This window comes from Zeugodacus cucurbitae, chromosome 4, assembly GCF_028554725.1.
Source record: "Zeugodacus cucurbitae isolate PBARC_wt_2022May chromosome 4, idZeuCucr1.2, whole genome shotgun sequence".
Lineage (NCBI taxonomy): Eukaryota > Metazoa > Arthropoda > Insecta > Diptera > Tephritidae > Zeugodacus > Zeugodacus cucurbitae.
The window spans coordinates 56,621,934-56,643,667 of NC_071669.1; the positions used below are offsets into that span (position 1 = coordinate 56,621,934).

Genomic DNA, 21,734 nt, shown 5'->3' on the forward strand with positions numbered 1-21,734 from the left:
GAACTACTCTGACAATTAATATAAGTATAGAGGTAATTACGAATCTCTCCTGAAAGAACATTAGATATCAGAGTTCTCTTTTATCTTGCTTTGAGCTAGTGTTTGATCGGGAAAAATAAAGGTGTAACCTAATCTTCTGATCCTGGAACAGTGGATGTTAGCAATAAATTTAGGAAAACCGGTGGAAAGATTGTTTCTTAGTTTGTTGCTATTCAAATAGCTGGTCGCGATCGCATCTGGATGTGAGAAGCACATTCGAACTAAAGCTAATTAACTTCAAAACGCTGTGGATTAGATTGGGTTTATGCTTTCTATATAAAGTAGTGTTAAAAAGATTTGGTAAGCGATTCTGAATGGAAATCGATAAAATCAAGTCTTAATAATTCCATTCCACGATTCCAAGATAGTTGGTAATTAGAACGGACTCGGATTTTTATCCGACCTTGGACTGTGGCAATTTGACAGTATCCCTAAAAATTATTACGGAAATATTTTCTGTCATTACGCAACACAACCACCTTCCTAGATCTAGTGACCATAAGCCATGGAAGACAATTTTTTTTTAATTTTAATTTTGTTTTAAGCTTGAAAATCGTATTCAGTTTGTAGTTATTAAAGTAATTAATGATAAAAAACATTTTGATCTAATTTCAATAATATTGACAATATTTGAAGTAAACTCACCGCTACATTGCATCAATTTTGTTATTATAGTCTCACAATTTCAAATGAATGAATTTTTTGACTTCCGTTGCGTCTACAGCTTTCAAATCGATGCAAACAAAATATTTGCAACTGTTTAAGATCTCAATTCACCACGTAAATGCTCTGTAGTAATAACGGTATTAAGCACTTTGAAACTATTCGTTTGTGTTGAGCAGCGGCCACTCCTCATGTCTTTTGTTCCTTGAATCACAGCTTATTGAGTTCCTCTGGCTCTCAAATACTCTACTATAAATGTATATGTGTAGACGTGTGTCCGTTCAATGCGCTGTCAGTCAACTATTCATACTAAATCGTTTTCGCACTTTTCACATTTATGTATCACAACGGCGCGTATTCTACTAATTTTTGGCAGCTTATCAATGTGAATAGCACTTAATGATGACAATCGAATCAAATCAATATATGTCTGTCTGTATATCGGGTTGTATGTATGTATGCTAGCGGCTATAGTTGTAGCGGTATCTGAAAGAAAGTGGAGGATAAGATTATTTAGATAAATATTTGGTCATGGCTTTTAATCAAATATTGTTGTTATTATTGTTGGTGAGATATTAATATATTTATAATTTCAGTGTAGTGTTGAATTTATGATACTTTTTTATTATTATTCGATTAAAATTGCAATAAATGTTAGATTTATGACATTAGTGACATTTATTTGGTTATGAGATAAGCCTATTTATTTTATCATTAAATTGAATATTTTTATACAGAAGAAAATTCGATATTTTTATAATTTTTTTTCGAGATTGAACGAAAATATTTTCAGACTTTACCTTATAATCTATTTGTTTCAGAGTAGCAGATAATTCTTTACTTTTCTATATCAACTATTATGTGGAATAGACCAAAGAAAACCAATATATTGATCAAAACCACCTCACCTCTCTAACTTATTCAGAATCCATTAGGAAAAAAAATTTTCTTCCCTACAATGCCAAAGTGTCTATTTTCATTTTGAAAAGGGAATAAATTACGAAATTTATTTCAGAATTACTATTTGTTGTATTAAATATGGGAGGCAAAACAATTTAATATAGGATTATTGGCCTAGGTCCTATTTGTTAGCTGCCCTTATATCTTGTTTAGGATACCTAAGAATACTCTAATAAAAGTGGTAAAGTTATATGTGATTCTTTAGGAGCGACGCTTGGTCAGTTTCAGCAACGCTGTAGATGACAGGGGTTGCTATAGAAACCTGCTCAAAATGCTCTTTACTTTAAGACACAGTTTATGGCGTATCTTGGAGTTCCAACACATCAATCTAGCAGTTTTCCTTTACCCTATTTATGCCATTTAGAGCGATGAAACCTTATAGCAAATCAAAATGATATGTTGCTAAATTGGATTACAATTTATCAATCGTTATATTTGCATACAAATTATTATATTTTCCAAAATCAATCAGGCTGAATCAGTTCTGTTTTGCAAGTGCATATAAATGTGCACCACTGCGTATGAGTAATATTTCATTTGAATAATTCAATCAAATAAGTATATGCATATCAATGGCTTCCAAGTTAGCCCTAATTCGCAGAAACGAATGTATTCAGTCTTTTATATAAACTTTCTATGTATCCATTTTCCGATGAATTTGTGAAATAAGCAAAATACTCGATTTTTTAAATATTTATAAGCAAATGCAAATGCAATAGTAAGCTCAAATATAAAATTCTCTTACTAAAAATGCAAGTGTGAGTGCAATGGATGACTTTATGCAAGGTTTTGGAGGAACTAAGCATTTGCAGCATATGCTTTCAACTGACCAGTGACTTATCTTAAGTGCCCTGTAGGAAATTTGTTAAGAAGTTTTCAACATTTTTTTTAATATTTAAATATTTTTAAAATAAATATATATATTATAAATTTATTAAAATGTATCTTAAATGCCGTGTAAGAAATTTGTTATAAAAATTTTAAAAATTTACTTTCAATAAAATATTTAAAAAAAATTATTTGAAATATAATTTGATAATAATATAATTTCATTATTTGAAATATAATTTTTTTTAATTGTTTAAATATTTTTAAAAATAAATATAACAAATAAAAACAAAAAATAAAATATTTGTAGAATTGATAAAAATATATCTTAAGTGCCATATAGGAATTGCGGAAGCCAAAATTGAAATTTGTGTTTTTTAATAAATTAGCAGTTTCTTGAATAAATATTTTGAAAAATTATAGGAATATATCTTAAGTGCCATGTAGGAAATATTATGAAATTTAAAAAAATATATATTTTAAATAAAATATTTGAATTATAATTTTTTTATTAATATTTAAATTTTGTTTAAAATAAATATCTTCAAAATTGATAGAAATATATCTTAAGTTCCATGTGGGAAATTTGATGTAACAATTTTGTAATTTTTTTTTAAATAATTTAAGTTTACCTATTATTTTTTAAATTAGGGGTAGTCAGGATTTTCAAAAAATCAATTTTTTGTTTTTTTGCAATTTTGTTAAATTTTATATAAAAAAATTTCCGATAATTACTTTTCGAGTTATTCGACAAATAACAAAGAACGTTCAGGCTCTCCAATACGCTAGTGTGAAACTTTAAATGCGTTTATCTCAAAGCTATGATTTTTGAACTGGTGACAACTGTAACTCGATAACCGCTAAGTAGATTTTAATGAAATGCATACAGCTTTTAGAATACATAATAAACTCAGGCCTGATCGAAGGATTTTTTTCCAACAATTTCGATTTTTTTCCGAAAATCTAAAAAAACAATTTCCTGAGGTCGCCATTTTGTTAATTTTGAAAAAAAAGCTTCGGATCAGGCCCAGAATTATCTATTTATAAAACTAATTTTTTTCATCCGATTGATTTTAGATGAATCTCCAAGGATTGATGATTGTCACCGCAAGGACCTTTTTTTGAAACGGGGTCAACACAGACAGCTAAATCTTTGGAATCTATATTTTTTTTTCAAATTTTCGCAACTTCAGGTCAAAACCTTATGTGATAAAGCCATATTATTAGTTTTGTAAAATAACATGATTTAATAGCAAAAAACAAAAAAACTGAAAATTCTCATTTTTTCGTGTGTCTGACCACCCCTAAACCCTTAATATTTTTTTCATGAAATACATATATCTTAAATGCCATGCTGGAAATTTAAGGAAAAAATTTTGCAATATTTTTTTAAATCATTTAATTATACATATTATTTTTAAAATTATTTTAATATTTTTTAGAAATATGTAAAAAAACTTTATTAATTTACCTGAAGATATCTTATGGTATATACATATATTTACCTTAACATTTTTTTAAATTCAATAAAAAGTAGTAAAATATTTTTAAATAGTTTTAATATTTTATTTTAATAAATTTTAGTACAAATTAAAACAAATATTGTTAAAAATGATAGAAAAAGCATAGAAAAAATATTTATATTACTATACATATAAATCCTATTTTTCCTACTGACATGCTCAACCAGCTAATATATGCACACACATTTACTTAGTCCAACAGAATAACTGATGGCATGAATGTGCTTAATAAAATAGTAGCACATACATATGCAAATGCTTTTAAGGTAAAATGTTGCAGTATGCAATCGTGCTAAGCCCCACAGAAACACATTGTCAGTGCAAATGATAAGTACGTCAAAGGTTAAGGAAAACTGTAAACTGCTAAAATATGATGGTAATCAAGCTAAAATGTAAACTAAATGCACAGCAGACATGATTTTACACACAAACATACATGTGTATATGCTAATATATATCATATGAGTGTAAGCATGTGAGTGTGTGTGTGTTAAACTGACAGCCGAGGTGCGATTTGGGCTAGACGCTCATTTATAACAACGACTGTACAATGGTAGTTAAGTAATAACAACATTTTGCTTGCCAAAGCACGCCTGGGAGGTGGTGGTGTTGGTGTTGGTGTTGGCGAGTAACGGCCGCTAACGGAAACAGCACGAAACTAACAATTGGGCGTTGCACTTCCGTTACAAAATGGAGCAAAGCTATTCGTATTTACGACTACTCATTTACAAATTCACAAGGTTAACATAACTGCAAACAATAATTCTTTGCAACACACTAAATTACGGACATGCAGATATACATATGTTTGTGTGTGCTTGAGTAAAAATTTAAGCTCATTGAAGCGCAAGAATTTCACTACAAAACAACAAAATGTCTGCTCATGAGCCAACAACATACCATATACAAATAGATTCACCTTTAATAGCTACCAAATTGCTACGATTTGTATTTATGTATGTATATATATGTTTGTATGTGTGTGTAACAACAAATTTATGTCAGTAATTTAAGCTTTGAAGCGTCCAAGTTTTCGCTAATATTGTGCTTTTCAATGTTATTGTGTTGCCTCAAACCAATACTGGCGCGAATACACTCTTCAAATACCCTCCAAATACCCTCCAAACACACTCCAGACACCTTCCTCACACCGTCTCCACACCCTTCACACCCTTCACACCCTCCACACCCTCCACACTCTCACCACTCAGTGACTATTGTTATTATCGAACAATCTCTCAAGCACCCGTGCACTTTTCAAGCTGTGATTGTTATGGCTTTGGCAAATTACACAGCTACGATTAACCACAGGCGACCTTCACTCTTATCCACAAGTCTCAAGTGTACACCAATACTTGTGTATTAAATATTTTAAGCTTTTGGTCAATAATTTTGAATGGTCGTCTTCGTTCGAAGCCATAGTAGGCGCAGCCAATCTACCACACTACTTGACTTGACTGACTGTGGCAGTGCCAATGTCAATCAGCGTCAAAGCAACTAGACATTTTGTATGAAACCTATTAAACAATAACAGTAATAACAAAACAACAATAATAGCAATACAGTTACAGTTACAGTTAGGTATTTCATATGAACAATAAGCCAATTTCATTTGAATCTTCATAGTTATTACAGTTTGGCATTTTCAAGTAGTAGACATTTTGTGTAAATCGCTTTGTTGTTGTTGTTGTTAGCATTTGTATTATTATTATTGGTAAATCAGTGTAGGCGTTGGTGGAGCACCTCTTTGCTTGCCTTAAATGGCCTAAGTTTGATTTTAGTCGCTTTATGGCTATACATTTATATGGGTTTAGTGCATGGATTTATAATAATAATTGACTGATTAGAAAATATCGCATATAATTATACGTGATTCTACAACACTTTAGTGAGACGTCAAAGTATTTGAGACTTTCATGAAATTACCAGCACAATCAACTGTCGTTAAGCAGAACCATTGATACTACCTCTCTCAATATGTGTGTATTTTCCTTGCCATTGACGAGATATTAGGAGCCAAATGGCACAATAAGTTCATATAGAAGCAATCTTGCGGGTTTCAACTTTACAGAAAAATGTCCAGGTTTCTGCAATAATTGAAGTACCGATATTTCAGGACTGAGTTCTATATACTCTTCTGTTTTCACAAAAGCTCTTGAATACACTAATATGATTATCAACAACTCCAACAATGTCAGCCTCGAAATCCAGCGCAGAATCACTCTTGCCAACAGGTGCTACTTTGGATTGAGTAGCCAATTGAAAAGTATAGTCCTCTCTCGACGAATAGAAACTAAACTCTACTAGTCCCCCATCATTCCCATCCTATGGTGCTGAAGCTTGAACGATATCAACATCAGATAAGACGACACTGGGAGTTTTCGAGAGAAAGGTTTTGCACAAGATTTATGGTCCTCAGAACATTGGCAACGGCGAATACCGCAGACGATGGAACGATGAGCTGTACGAGTTATACGCCGACATTGACATAGTTCAGCGAATAAAAAGACAACGGCTACGCTGGCTAGGTCATGTTGTCCGAATGGACAAAAAACACCAGCTCTGAAAGTATTCAATGCAGTACCCGCCGGAGGAAGCCGAGGAAGGGGAAAGCTTCCACTCCGTTGGAGGGACCAGGCCGAGGGCGACCTGGTTACACTTGGAATCTTCAATTGGCGTCGAACTGCGAAGGAAAGATAGGAGTGGCGCGCTCTCATCGATTCGGCTATAATCGGCTAAACGGTTCAACGCCAATTACATACATACATGATTGGGTCCATAAGCATCAATGAAAGTATTAAATTTTTTTGAATATTTCTTTTGCAGCTGTATAAAACATTTGTTAGTTTTAGTATTAGTTTTTATACAAATAAGTCATCGATAGAGATAATAATATGTGATCATGGTGAAAGATATTGCAAAAGTGAGGCGTTTATATTTCCAATCAAATAATAAATTTTAAGATTCATATAAGTCTATGAAGTTGAAAACTTCGGATCTATATCCACGATTCTAATGGATTTCTTTGGCGAACCGAAAAGTTTGAAAAGTTTTTATGAGATGACGTCACTTGTATTGAATCCATATGTTTTGTAGTTAGAACTTGATAAATAGTTCGTGAGATATAGCATTTTAAATGAAGGCAGTTTGGCCTAATATTTATGAAAAAATGATGTTAATACCAAAAGTGGGATCTGCATCAGGAAGAGTAACTATTCTTGAGTGGTTTGCGAATTTTTATAAGCCAATTGAGATCTCCAGGGCGTACGAAATCTGATATTTTTAGATTAGCCAAAGATCAAGTTGATTGAAAGTAACATCGAACAAGCTCACAATTGTGAAAGTTTCAAAAATCAATAAAAACGATGTCAAAGACTTTTTGATTCATTGGCATATCTTTCATATTTTCCGGAACTGAGCTCCATTGATTTTTATGGTTTAGAGAACTCAATTGAGGTACTCACAAGTTGACATAAAGTGTCCTAAAATCATAAAGTCTTCAACTTTTACACTGCAATGTTGTTGGATTGCATAGAAAAATAAATTTGCGCATTTACAACTGCGCTATATGTGCTGTTCGTTGTACATAATTGATTTCTCATTACTATTAATTTGTGTTTTTTTTCTTTTGACCCAAGCAAAAACTTTTAATTTAATCACAATATTTACTTAAATACCCGCCTAGTTACATTAAGTATAGTGCACATATCGTCCACACCAAAGAGTATAACAACCCTACGAAAGAATAATCTATCATTGCGAGAGCCCATTCTAAATAACAAATAGTTTTTTAGGATTTTTAGTTTCACATCTATTGGAAGCTCTGCTCCACTACAATTTGTATTAAATATACTGTCGTCCTTTCTGTTAGGCAGACTGCTGTCCTTTATATAAGCTAAGATACGGTGGAATTTGTCTAGGTGAAAGTGAACCATTTCGTTGAACATTTCGTCGTCTGTCATCAAAGTTTCCGAGTACGTTATGTCGCCATTGGAAGGACTTTGATACTCCGATGTGGACACTTCTGCGACTATTTAACAAAAAAGTAAGCTCAATGAGAAACTTTCATAAATGTCATTTGTATCTTCATCATCGCCGCCGTAAATAAGGAAATAGTTTAAACAAATCGAGAAGTAAAATTCGCTGGAGTCTAGTAGGATGAGGTTTAATGTTGACTCTTGCAAAGCGGATCTATTATTTTATATTTTTAAATTTTTTTTTGGTGTTTTTCATCGAAATAACTATTTATGGAAATATTGAAAATCGTTGTTTTTCAGTCAATCAGTAAATTTATTTCCACAGAATCAAATAATTATCGTATTGTTTAACATTTTCATTTATGACTTATAACTTTATGGCAAGTTATGAGTACCCTAAATATAATATTTTCAAATTATTACTATTTCAACTAGATTATAATTAGACATTTCTACAAATTGATATCAAGTTACAGTTGGTGCTAAAGCCATCACTGAATAATAATTTTTTTCACAAAACGAAACGATCAATAAAAGTCAATATCGATAGATGTGGTACCATCATTTTTGCCCGCAATTAATTGAAAAAAGTCTTCATTATCGAGTTAAACATGATGTCGCGTCATGCGTCATAGTCACAACCTCGTTGTCTGATAGTAAAATTTGCAGACTGCCAAGATCTTCAAATTTGTTCCTTTCCGGCTTTCTTCTTGTTGGATTGTTTGATCGGAAATTTTCAACAATTCTTAGATAACACAACCAAACTGTTTTTTGTTGTTATGACCTGGGGGTCTTAGTATCTGTGCTATATGTTTTTGGGGTCGCTGAATCCGAATCTGTGACCCCGAAAACCCACGAGTAACGAGATTCAAGCTATTTCGATGGATTTTTCAAAAAACGTCCACCATATTGGATCCGCCATTTTTAATTTTGAAAAAAAAAAACGGACTCCTAATCAGCGACTCCGAAAACCACCGAATAACGAGTTTCAAGCGAATCCGATGAAGTTTAAAAAACGCTGTGTGTCATATTGGTTTTCTGGGGTTATCTTAAAACCTTGATCTGATGGGGTTAAAGGGATTCCGGAATGTATAAACAATACGGCTCTTTATGACCCAACTTGATTGTCACAGGGTTAATAAAATTTCTAGATATTGAAAGTTAATAAAACAATAAAAATTTACATATAACTTTATTAGATCTATTCAAATATCTTGAGCTACTCTTTGTTTCACTTATTATATGGTCGAAAGTTTCTTCACAAACAAAGCACATCCACTTGAAGCGCCACACAGTCAGTTGTGACGTCATTGCTATGCATATCTATGCGCTTTACGGCTAAGTGCCCACATGCTTTGTTTTGAAGTAGCAGAACTTGGTTTAGCTGAAGAAGTAAGTCAAAGCGCTAAGCTTGACCTTCAGCGTTGAAAACAAGTTTTAAGGGAACTTTTTAGGAGAAACGGAAGTGCAGTAAATTGTTGCACATACGAGTATATCGAGTGCAATGCCAGTGTTGCATAGCCATTGTTTATTGTCTTCACATAGCGTTAAGTACCTATGAAGACAATGCAAATGCTATTAGTTGCAGAACGCGCATATTTTACATATATTCTAATAAAAAGCGGTGAAAAATGATTACTGCCAAGTACTTTTCAGTGCTGCACAAGTGCGGATGTAAGGGCTTTGCTAGTGGATATACTCGCATGCATATTGCATGAGACTACTTGTTGAGTTGGGAAGTTGTTTGCTGCGCACGAAGACACACATTACATATATATATATAATATATAACTCAAGTCCACTTACGGCCATGCAAACACTAATATACCAGTGTGTGTGTAGTGCAGCACTTTCTTGTACACTTTCTAACAACCTCGATGACCTCGCTCCATTTTCTGCTGCAATTTCTATGCCAGCAAATGCCGTGTATACTCACTTGAAGACGCGCACACACACCTGCGTTTGAGGCGCGTGTTCATTTGGCATTTCATAAAATAGTACACACTCATGTTGCAAGAGTACACCTTAGCTAACCTAGTGCTAGAGACCTCCAAGTTAAAGGGGTGTATAAATGCTGGGTGTTCCACAAGTTCAGCAATGTGTGTGTGGGTGTGTGACAGCGAAAGTGATTGAATAAAAGGTGCAGCGTGCGAAAGTAAATTGAACAATTCAATAAATTGTCAAACAAATGCAACAAAAATCGTTTTGAGAATTACAAAAAAAAAAGAAGGTGAATACAATAAAACAACAACAACAAAGCGTGTCACTTCAATATCAAAAGGTGTGTGCGCACAAAAACAAAGGCGAGCGAAAATAATAATAATTTTTGTTGTTGTTGCTTGCTCAATAGAATTTTATGCCGCAGCACGTACGCGCGCGTGTGCAACAACTATTTAGCAACAGCAACAATAACAAGTGCAAAAAAGGGGAAAAAAAGAATGGCAAAATGCACTTGAGTGCACAAAGTGAAAGCTTTCAGCGGCGCAGAAGGGGTGAGTGCGTCAGTATGTTGCACTCATTGTTGCAAACAAAGCATGCCACAAGTTCGTATGCCATGGCAGCGTTCATACAAGCTGTAACAGCCGCATAACCATTAGCATGCATAGCCAGCATTCTCGCCAGGTCCAACAACAACCGTTATGTTACTTCCAGCTGCCTACATATTGAGTCTATATGCCTGTGTGTGTGTGTGTGCGACAATAAGTGGCCACAAGCAGCATGGCATGACATGGCATGGCATTGACGACAGTGCCCACGCCAGCAACATTAGTAAATGTGGCATGAAAATGACACCTCTGGTGTATCCCTTTAGCGATCGTGTGATAAAAAGTTGTTACGCGTAATTGTATTTGCTGCTCCTATTGCCGGCATGCTCAGCTCAAGCTATACAAGCTTGTTAACATACATGCGCGCGTGCATAATGGGTGTTTCTTGCAGTCTTCAGTGCATGCCAAATGGATTGAACTTTCACCGTTGTTAAAACGAGATGCTCAGAGGAGGGAAGTGTTGATTTGATTTCGCCTAACTGTCGGCGATATTGCCTGTTTTTAAAAGGTGGATTGTTTTATATAGTTTATGTTATTGTTGTAGGTTTAAAGGGTTCATTAGGGTATCTACTTCCATGATCCAAGATTTCTTTATAAAAACACTCATAGAAACGAAAAAATGTTTACTGGTCTCTCGAGGTCCTATCACACTTTTCGGGTGCAATGGAGTACGGCGGTTTTTTAGAGTCTTGTTGATCCTGATATGTTTATATATTTTAATGTGGATTTTCGTTTTATAAAATTTGAAAAGTATTTTATACCATCTCAACTCAATATTTCCAATATACAAATCTGGGCCTTTTGAGATTAATGTCATATATATAGCGTCTTTTTTTTACAAAATAATTATCTACTGAAGACATTTTCATTTAGCGATTATTTCTGTCGAATAAACTTCTTTTAGAAAGAAAGGCATGTGAATATTACGTTGGCAAATATCTCCTTTCCACTTTTTTACTCTTTATTCAATGCTTTATAAAAAGTGTTACACAGAAAAGTGTTACACTGATCGGATTTAGTTCAAATATGCGCTAGACGGCAACTTTATAATACGCCCCTCGTAGAAGCCCTCCTCCTTGCGAAGAACACGAACAACCACTATCACAAGCCTCTTTTGAGTTCAACTTTACACCACCAAAGGCGTTCGCCATGGACAGGAATAGGTGGTATTCACTTGGTACTATGTCCGGCCTATATGGTAGATGCGATAAAACCTCCCATCCGAGCTCCCGTAGTCATCAACGCTTCTGACGAGTCATCAACGAAGTGTGTGGTCTGGAGTTGTTCTGGTGGAGCCCTACACCCTTCCTGTTGGCCAATTTTGGACGCCTCTGGTCCATCACTTGCTTCTTGTGGTCCTGTTGTTCGCAGTAGATGGTAGAATTAAGCGTCTGCCCATATGGGAGACGCTCGTAGTGGATGATTCCCTTCCAATCCCAATAAACACACAGCAAAACCTTCCTGGCCGTCAATTCCGGCTTGGCCACTGTGTTGGACGATTCACCTGCCTTCGACCACGACCGTTTTCGCTTGATATTGTCGTATGAGATCCATTTTTCGCTGCAGGCGTTGATTCGGTCCAGAATGTTTTTTTGCGTCAAATAATGCGGCGCCCAAACATCAATCTTTTTTTTTTGTATCCAGCCTTCTGCAGATGGTTTAAAATGGTTTGGTGACTAACTCCCATCTCCTGGACGATGTCACGAAATGCCAAATGCCGGTCTAACTCGATGTTTTTCCTGATTTGATCGGTATTCGTCGTCACAGATCTTCCGCCGTCTGGCTATCCATGGTGTCGTTTTCAACCACTCTGAATTGTCGAAACCATTCCTCCGCAGTTCGAAGTGATAGAGTACCATCCTCCAAAACACCATTAATCTCACAGAACGTTTCTCTAGCGGATTTGCCTTTAACAAAGGAAAACTTTAAAATACCGCGAATTTCGGCGTTAGTGAACTCCATGTTTACACGTCTATAACTGTTGAACGCAATATTCAAACTAAACATACATAACGTCGTTTTATAGGTTATGTCAAGTATTGCCAGATACTAGCTATACTTTTTCCTGTGGGGCTATGTCAACTCTATGGTCTATGGCAACAGGCCAGCGATGATTGATGAACTTCCTACGGATATCGAATGTGAAATTGCAGCAGTATCGGCCGATTTATGCTTGAAAGCCGCCGAAAAGTAGGTTCAGCGTCTGGACTTCTGCAAGCGTGCCCATGGTGGCTATGCAAAGGAAATAGAGTTCCAGGCATAATGACATCTAATGTACTTTCATAGGAAAAACGAATTTAATTTTTAGCACTCTTTTTGATAGACCCCATTATACTACCTTTCGTTTTGACTCCTGATTTATGTATAATTCTCTAAACTAACTAAGATAATTTGAAAGCATTAGTTGATTTAGTCGAGAATAGGGATTTTGTAAAAAATAACAATATATTTTTTTTTATAATATTAATTTGGAAAAAAATTCATTTTCCTACAAAGACAACAAATTGCAACACCTCTTATACGCCAACATCGCTTGTTGCTGCCAATAAACTGCAATAATTGCCAATGGTATTGTATAATTATTGCAAGTAAATATGTATATTCAAGCGCATTTGCATTTGCTTGTTAACAACTTTCGAACAGTTTGCATGCTGCAAATTGTTTTATTCTCACTTTAACAATATTTAAAAAATACAATTTTAATTGGTTTACTTCGCTTAAGTGGAGCGTTGCAACATTAACATGCAACACATTGGTGCAACTGCATATTACAAATAATATAAAGGCATAACTGGGTGAAGTGACCTTTCAGAAATTATATATTTTTCCTCACATGTTTATATGTGATTGCATATTACCTTCAGTTAAAGTGTAATTAAATTTATACTTTTTATGAAATTTTCTGAAATTATGTTGTTTTGTCACCTTCGGACATGCACTGGCTTTTTCGTAACGTTTTATTGTTTGAGTAAAGTGGGAGCTGCTTCGTGACAAGTGATATTGAAATATTTTCGTTATTTTATACAAATTATTTCATTTCATTGAAATTGTTTCGAGCGTGGGTTTCATCATGCCAATTTTAATGACAGTGAAGGTTAAATAAATGGCAACTGTTGTGATTTTGCTATTATTGAAATTCATGTCCAAGAAGTAGTGAACATAGTCCAATTTGAGTAGACGAATCAAATTGGTATGAAATATTTATTCGATATTGAATTATTGTCAAATTTTTTGTCAGTAAATTTGACATAATGAAATCTGAAATCTAAAGATATATATATATATATAAAGATATATATATATATATATTTTCCCAAAGTTCTTAGATGGAACATAGGGCCTCAAAGATATAATAAGTCAATACAGAATTCGGTGGAGCTCTGTATGTCAAAGTTACTAAGTTTTGACTGAAATGAGCATAACACTCCGAGTGATCCTATACTATAGTTGGCATTAAAGTGGTATATTAGTAATATCAGATAACAGAGCAATTGGTCGGTTCACTGAACAATCTTCACGATTCGAGATGCCAGACAACATTTCATAAAAGCTAAAACATGGTTTTTAATACGAATATTAATTCTTTAGAAACGGACATCGTTTTGAGTGGTGATAGTGGTGAATCAGACAGAATTCTGTCGAGATGGTTTTAGGTTTCACCAGATATATAATAGTATATGTTAATGTATAAAAGTCTGAAATATGTCTGACTGTTTTTAACTGAGAAGCAATTGCCAAAGAACACAAAAGCATTCATGATATTCTTAGTTAGTTTAAATATTTGATTGAATGGCTTTCTAAACTGTACTTTGTAATCCAAAAATATATCCGAAAAAGTACCATGAATCACGAAGTTAACAATCAAAGTTAGACATACACTATTCTCTACGTTGGCAGTGATAGCAGAGTATTGAAATTTAAAATTCACGAGTACATATTATAGTATACTATAAACATACACACATGGATCACGATAAATGTGTTAACTTGGAGTTGTGCAGATTGAATATAGTACAAAAGTAAGTAAAATAAAAAGTAAATGGAATCACGAAAGTCCCGCTGTTGGCGTGTCACCAAAAATGTCATACAGTAATGGCGGCAGCAGGAACGGGCTGAAAATTTATTGCTCACATCCTTTGTAATTTAAATATTTCACACTTTTATTGTTGTGTTCGGTCGACTTTACTCACTTCTCCAACAACAACAACTCGAGTTTCAACACCACCAAATAAAATGATAAAATGCAAAGTGTTTGCTCGGTAATGGCTAAATAAATCGAATGGAGTGAAATGTGTAATGGATTTAAATTACTGAGTGGACACAACAATAAAAATATATACACAAATATATACAAAGAAAGAAGAATTTAAAGCTTCTAAATTTTAAAATATGCCATGGTTATATACCAAGTGCAAGCAATATATATCTACCAAATAACGAACCACAGAATTTTTTCCAACCGGTTTGATAAATTGTCGATTTTGTACGCCTTTTCAATGTATGATCTATGTATAAACTTGAACTGAAAATGGTTTGGTGCCTTTTCCACTAGAATGGTTCTTAAATTTTTTATGGAAATATGTTATTTCCCCATATTGCTGTAGGAAATACCAGATAGAGGTTTGACCAAAAAAGCAAGTCGCGACTTTTTAACATGTAGAAAATACTACTCAAACAAGTAAGGAAAGGCTAAGTTCGGGTGCGACCGAACATTTTATACTGTCGCAATTTATTGCTATAGTTTTATTAAGATAACACATAATTTGATCCATATATTCGACATAAAGTCCAATAGAATAACGAAAATCATCATATATAGTATATGAGGGTTGAGGTAATTCCTGAACCGATTTCACTCATTTTCTTCACCAAGATACACTATATCCAAGCGTAAAGTCTCACGTAATTCTGCTAAGATATCTTACATATTAACCGATATATGAGGAATAAAGACCACCGAATTTTTATAACTTATATTTAAATGGGAGTTATGGGAAATTGTGACCCGATTTTAAAAATTTTTGGAACACTATAAGGAGACAAAAATTTCCTCTAAATAACATTAAAATATTTGAGAGATTTACCGATATTTTCGGTGAAAAATTACTCTTAGGCACTGAGTTCTTCATGTTCGATAGCCAAGGCTTTGAAAAGTTATAGTCCGTTTGCGGCACTTTTTCCACAAGTGAAGCATACATTATAAAGTGAAGGAATCAGATGGAATTCAAAATTGTGTTATATGGGAAGTTCGTGGTTGTAAACCGATTTTGAAATTTTTTTATCCGTGTTATCAGGGTGCCATGAAAATATTATATACCGAATTTTATTGAAATCTGTTGAGTAGTGCTTGCGATATGGTTTTTGACCCACGTATTTATGGCTTAGTTATGACACTTTATGTGTTTTCGGTTTTCGCCATTTTGTGGGAGAAGGAGTCATTTTGTGGGAATCGGAGCACTGATTCCGCCCAACCCTCCTACACTTCTAAGGAACATGTGTACCATGTTTCGTCAAGATATCTTCATTTTTACTCAAGTTATCGATTGCACAGACGGACAGACGGACGGACAGACATACATCCGGATTTCAACTCGTCTCGTCATCCTGATCATTTTGCTATACATAACCCTTTATATACATAACCCTTTATATACCTCGTTTAGTTTTACGACTTACAAACAACCGTTATGTGAACAAAACTATAATACTCTCTTAGCAACTTTGTTGCGAGAGTATACAAATTCTTTAGAAAGGGTTGCCTAACAAAAAACATAGGGTTTAACTATGGGCCAAATATGATTGAATTGAATGAATGTTCCAACCTCAGACTCTTTATAAAACTTAAACAGTCTATTTTAAGATTGGAACCTCTGTGATAAGGCTGTTTCGTCTCAGGTAAGATAATCTTGAGCATACTGATAGAAAAAATGTCACACAGACTGAGGAGCAGATTATTACTGTGACCCTTAGATAGCTTCCAAGAAAATAGTTCTAATTTAGGCAGAGATTGTGGGAATCTCATTATCTATTGATAGGATCAAAAACGATCTCACAACACTACTAAAAATATTTGTTCAGTATTCCATCATGAGACTGTCGTGAGGTAAGATATAGCCATACAATATGTCGAGAAATGTGGAATGTTGGACTTCAGTTTCTTAGCCATAATCAAATAATATCCGAACCATATACATACTTATTCTTCTTCTTGACTGGCGTGGGAGTTCCGCTTATGCGGTTATAGCCGAGTGCTCTTTCATGTGGTTAAAGCAGCTCACGACTTCCGGTCTTAGACCAAGGCGAAGAAGCCGAATCACGCTTATGCGGTCGTGCGTAGGGTTTGGGACCCACCACATACGAAAACCTCCCCAAGGAAAACAACGGTAATAGCCTCGGATGAGAGACCCCAATTTTGAATCACAAAATTGTTGTACAAAATTTTGTTCACAAAATTGTGAATAGAAGCTTTCTAACTAGATTCTTTAACTATATAAACGTCACAAGGACAACTAAATTTTATATTTAGGACATTATTTTAGAAATTCAATATGCACGCTCGCCAATGTGAAAGTCTTAGCAGTTGCCACACAATTGGTAAAGGGTGCATACATGTATGTTTTTATTGTTTTGCGTTTGTAAAATTTATTGTCAGCGCGATGCGTACTTTATTGATGCTTGCCGCCATTTAGACGGACCACCGAGTACGTAAATAAACGTTTTGTACTTATGTAATTGAAATGCAAAAGAGTGAAGTGAAGTGAAATGCAAGGCACTGACAGCACAGCACTACTCGAAATGCATTTATAGTCGCTGGCGCTAACGCGGACGGCGTTCGATAGCGTAATCATTTACAAAGTGATGACTCTCGCGCGTCTTACTGGGCCTACTTGAGTGTTAGGGTGGTACTTTAAGGTGCTAAAAGGACTTTTTTATTATTGTTCATATTTATTGATCATTTAAGAGGTATCTCATATCAACTTTGATGCAATTGGATACTTCTAAGTAGGTTCAAGTCTAGATTATCATAATCCTTTCCGATAGGATATAAATTTTTCATGCAATATACATATATTAATACAGTTATACCATTCAATTTTATATATTATATTTTTTTGTTATCTCCTTAAGCTGGTTTGAGATTTTGGAAATTTAGTTAAAAAAAATATTTAAGACCCACCCTAATGCATATAAGTAGATATAAATATTCATACGCGCCTTTGTGGGCTTTCGTTAACTTGACCCGCTGCACTTAAGGCCTTGATTGCGTTTCGCACGCTTTTGGTCATTTGAACGAAATACACGCACACACGTACATATATAAAAACTAACGCCTCTCAAGCATTTGAAATCTAACTTCATGTTTTTGGTGTTGTTGCTTTCTTTATTTTAGGAGCTACACGATTGATAGGCCAAGTGTTATCCAAGTATATACTCGTATATGTTCGTCAGTTTGGCGTTTTGTGAAATTTCGCAAGTTTATTGGACTTTGGCACGCCAATTTTGGGCCAATGTCGTTGGCGTTGTCCGCTGACAGCTGGCCTTGGTCAAGATTTAAACTCTAATTTATTTGTTGTAATTGTAACAAACACGTATTTGTAGTGAAAAATTTCGACAATTTGCACTTAAAATACAATTACAATTTGCCGACGCCAAAGTGTGCGTGGGTGCGCAGTGCTCGTACTGTGAGTGGGTTACTTGAAAATAATAAAAAAACACTAACAATTACAAAATCAAACAGAAATTTCGCGTCACCCACTCAGTCGATTTATTTGTCCTTCTGCTGGTTTATTACCACGATTTCTTTGCTTTCGATAATTCAAGTCGACAAGAGTTTTTGTACTTCCGACAAAATAATATATTAGGTACTAAAACGGTTAAATTTGTATTTGTATGGCTACAATAAAAGTGTATGCAATCTTGTAATCAAGTTATGTGGCGATTGCATCTAATTATGTAATAAAATAAATATGAAAAAAAAAAATAAAAATCAAATATTTATGCTTTTATAATGGAAGTGAGAGAAACACTATCAGATTCTATGAAAGTTTGGTGATAACCTATATTATGTAATTACTTATATAAATTAAGGATATGGCTTAAAGAAATTTAATTTCGACAAGAAAGCCTTATGAGGTTGAAATTATGAGTTCACAGAAATATATGAAAACAAGTAAGGAAGGGCTAAGTTCGGTTTTGACCGAACATTTTATACACTCGAAATTTATTTATTTAATTTTATTAACACAATTTGACCCAAATATTCGTCATATATATGGTATTGAAAGTTGGAAACCCTAATATTAGTTTAGAAGCACCGAGACCCTCATGTACGATATATACGGCCTTGAAAACTTATGGTCCACTCAAAGTCGTGTATACCAAATTGGGTGGAGCCCTTCTGTACCTTCTTTATAATGAAATTTAAGGTTTCTGGTATTTTCCCTTGCTGAATTAAAGCATTTTAGTAGTTTTCAATATAACCTTTGTATGAGAGGAGGACGTGGTTATAATCTGATTTCCTGCATTGTATAAGGTAATACCTAAAAGAAACGATTCTAGAAAGGTTGGTTGATATAGCTCAAATAGTTTACGAGATATGTACAAAAGACTTAGTACGGGGCGGGGCGACGCCCACTTCTTCAAAAAAATTACATCCAAATATGTCCCTTCATAGTGCGATCCTGCTTCTATGATGCCAAGCAGCAAGTTTTCCAAGTTTCATCAAGATATCTTAATTTTAATTCAAGTTACAGCTTGCACAGATGGACGGACGGACGGACAGAAAGACATCCGGATTTGAACTCCACTCTTCACCCTGATCACTTTGGTATATATAACTCCAAATCTAACTCGTTTAGTTTTGGGTGTTACAAACAACCGTTATGTGAACAAAACTATTATACTCTCTTTAGCAACTTTGTTTTTAAAGGTAATTCGTTTATTTGAGCACAAATATTTCCGTTTTGATAATTTTTACTCTGATTTCTGATACTGAGAGAGCAAGATAGGATGGTGGAAGCCTATGAAAAACTTAAATTCACGAAATAATAAAAAGTTTTCAAAAGGGACGCTACAAAATTAGACCGTTAGTGTAAGGTTTGCCATTTCATCATGGAAAGATCCAACGATCCAACAACGAGTCGAAATTATTAAAATTTACTACCGAAATTCAGAGTTAGTGGCCTCAACTTTAAGAGCGCTACTCCCAATTTATGGTCGTCATAATCTTTCCTGTCAGATCAACAATTGAGCGTCTAGTGGACAAATTTGAATTTACAGGTACAGTACAAAATACTCCCGTGACAGTGAGACTAAGAAGTGCCCATAGTGTCGAGAATATTGCTACCGCTGGCGCATCAATTGAGGAAGACCTTTCAGCCTCTCACACGTCGTTCTCAAGCGTTAGGCATCTCTATGAAGTCGTTGTGGTGGATTTTGCGAAAATATATTGGCCTACATCCTAACAAGATCAAATTGAAGCAAGAACTGAAGCCGCTTGACCACCAGAATCGCGCTATGTACGTGAATTGGGCTGAGTAACAACTTGAAAATGATCCGGATTTTCATCGAAGAATCATCTGCAGCGATGTGGCTCATTTCTGGCTCAATGGCTTAGTCAATCAGCAAAATATGTGTTATTGGTCAGGCAGCAATCCACACGTACTCCGTGAGTCACCATTGCATTCCGAAAAAAATATGGTTTGCTGCAGTTTATGGGCCAGCGGCGTCACTTACGTCGTACATCTTCCGTGATGATCAAGACTGGCACGTTAATGTGAATGGGAACCGCTACGCACAATGATAATGGAATATTTTTTACCCAAATCGGATGATATGGACATGGACATCGAATGTCACAATCGATTTTATTGGCCGCCTCGGTCGTACGATTTGACGCCGCTACACTATTTCCTGTGGGGCTACATCAAGTCTACATATGGTCTATGCCAACAAGCCAGCGACGATTGATGAACTTCATACGAATATCGAACGCGAATTTGCAGCAGTATCGGACGATTTATGCTTGAACCGTCGAAAATTAAAGAAATCGAGTTCCATAGATACTGGCATCGAATTTTCTTTCACAGGAATAAAGAATTTCATTGATATCCCAAACCGTTTTTATTTTATTAAAAAAAATGTTTGTTCTGTTCTTATTGAATTTTTCAGGCTCTAATAAATATGTTTTGGGTTTTCATATGAAATCTATATTGTTTAGCATTTAAAGATAACATTTTTCGCTTCCTAATAAATGTGTTCAGAAATGTTACTCATACACCATGGCGTACCTATATTCACATTGCATAAACGAAAAGCTTACCATTATTTTGGAATTTATTATTTTAATGTATTTTAAATTCAGAAGTGTGTTGACTTTTTTCTAGTTACTCATACTAAATTGTCAGATCTGCTCTGTTCTTCCAATATTGACCAATATATCTACAATACGACAAGAGCATGAAAAAAATGATTTAACACTTCTAATAAAAATTTTGAGTACTCAATTTTACCATACGTATATAACCATCTTCTATGAAAGTAGTTGTCTTCACTTCAATGCAGTAACCATATAAATAATATATCTAATTTATACAATTAGATACATATACATATATAAATGTCCATTAGTACGTATGCACGCGTGTAACTAGTTTGATGTATACAATTACCCTGCAGTGTTGTGCTTATATTTCTAATAGTTTATTGCCTTATAAACGCTGTATACTAGCAAATTCAATTTAAATAATTAACTAATTGAATGACAACGCAATTACGAGCAAAAGTCATTAACCTCAAGGCGACGTGACTGCGTTAAAAGCTTTGTCCCAGGGGAATTGTCTTTACATTCATATATTTTTGTATAGATTAGGGAGGCAAATATTTTTTAAAATAATTCTTTAAAAATATTTTTGATGCATTCGTTCTATTAATTGAAATTCTCAAAATTATATATAAATGTGTAATTAAATGGTAAGCATTTTTCCATAAATTTTTAAGCGGCTCGTTTTATGCTATATGTGAAGTTTATGCGTATATTCATAATTCTCAATAAAATCGGATAATAACCAAGCCCACCTACCATAACAAGGTTAGCTTGAAAATTACTAAGATTTACTAAAAGTTGACACCCTGATGACACTTGTGGAAAATGGATGAAATCGGTTCATAATCACGACAACTTCCCATGTAACTCAATT

General features: G+C 34.4%; 1 protein-coding gene across 10 annotated transcripts in view; it reads right to left on the bottom strand.

Annotated features, from left to right (window-relative positions):
* The window catches only part of LOC105220908 (potassium voltage-gated channel protein Shab), a 199,976-nt gene that overhangs the window by 84,700 nt on the left and 93,542 nt on the right, over window positions 1-21,734 (bottom strand). For all 10 annotated transcript variants that reach the window (XM_054228690.1, XM_054228686.1, XM_054228685.1 and 7 more), the window contains one exon: window positions 685-1,188. The gene's annotated coding sequence lies outside the window, so the exon portion shown is untranslated. The remainder of the gene's footprint in view (window positions 1-684; window positions 1,189-21,734) is intronic.